A 1,507-nucleotide genomic window follows, 5' to 3' on the forward strand; every position below is an offset into this window, starting at 1 on the left:
TTTAATTTCTAAATTGTATGGGGAGTGAAATTTAAATTTAAAAAAATAAGAAATAGTCTTTCACTAATCGTTACATCTGTTTACAAAATATTATTCATATTCATACTCATACACAATCAGCGAATTTCGGAATTGTAAACCCCCCAAAATGTAAGTATAACCAAATATATCATTAAGTTTTATGATTAATATATGTCTCTTATTACAGCGAAATGCTACCGGTGTGGAATAGTGAGCCATATAGCCCGGGACTGTAAAAATCCAAAACGTAAGTACCATAAATCTAAGTTACTATTTGAATTTACAGACTTGGATGGTACTCAAAAAGAAATATTCCAAATAGTACATTTTAAATAATTATTTAAATAAAATCATTTATGTAATTAGTAATCAATTTTGGAATATATATTTGATATATATGTGATCTTTCGACGAATCAAATGAAGTTTAAAAACTTGAGAGACACAAATAAATTGTAATAAAAAGAACAGCGAGAGTAGGATAGGAAGAAAGTGGAAGTGGTTTAGGATATGTAATTTGTGTTGGATATTTTCGTGATTTTTTTGTCAGATCCCAAGACTATTTTGAAAAAAAAATCCCATTTTATTAAAATGCGGATACTTTAATCTTTTACCAGCACAGTAAAAATCAAGATAGAACCTCAAAATGTTTGGAAAATTTTTTATTTATCTCATAGACAAAATAAAAATTCAAGAGCAATGTATTTTAAAAATTAACTTAATTAACTTAAAACACCCAAGTGAAACTAATATTGTACCATTTTTTTCAAAGAATACAATAATTGTTTGAATATATAAAATAAAAGTTATAATTTATAATAGAATTATATTTAAGTGTTTTAACTAAAATAGTAATTTTATTTTGTTGTAGGATGATATACATGTTTAAGAGAGGGACATTGGGTGGCACATGTCAATATTAAATTTAATTACATTTTAACATATTTTTTATTTTATAATAACATTATTTTATATTTTGTTTTTTGAATTTTATTAATTTTCATTTATTTAATCTTATTGTTTAACATAATCAACACTTTTATTGATACATCATATTCATTTGGTTAAAATGACATTATTCTTTTCAATAAATATAATTAAATAAATAACTTAGAATTATCTTTAACAAATACATAATGTTTAATTATATTATATTACACACGTTTCAGTTATAAATAAATTATTTGTCATTTAAAAATCACTCTTTACCGAGAAAAAATTAATTTATTAATAGTCATTATTTTTTACTCTATTATTATTATTAAATACAAAGTGTCAATCCTATTGTCAAGTGTAAAACACTATATTAACGTTGTATAAAATGTCAAAATGATTTGTCTACATTTCCTATGTAATAATTTTATATTTTATTCTGTCTTATCAATAACATTGTAAGAATGAGTATACATAATATAAGAATTGCAAAAAATAAAAAATAATTCTACTTTCAATTTTCTATTAGGGTCATTTTCCCACGTTGTTGGTCA

At 22.6% G+C, this 1,507-nt stretch overlaps 1 protein-coding gene across 1 annotated transcript in view; it reads left to right on the top strand.

The window, feature by feature from the left end:
- The first annotated feature begins 74 nt into the window (after window positions 1–74).
- Window positions 75–1,507, top strand: part of LOC126898657 (uncharacterized) — a 7,963-nt gene continuing 6,530 nt past the window's right edge. The window contains exons 1-2 of the mRNA XM_050672919.1: window positions 75–150; window positions 209–268. The gene's annotated coding sequence lies outside the window, so the exon portion shown is untranslated. The remainder of the gene's footprint in view (window positions 151–208; window positions 269–1,507) is intronic.

Source organism: Daktulosphaira vitifoliae, unplaced genomic scaffold (assembly GCF_025091365.1).
Source record: "Daktulosphaira vitifoliae isolate Bord-2020 unplaced genomic scaffold, ASM2509136v1 Scaffold_2, whole genome shotgun sequence".
Lineage (NCBI taxonomy): Eukaryota > Metazoa > Arthropoda > Insecta > Hemiptera > Phylloxeridae > Daktulosphaira > Daktulosphaira vitifoliae.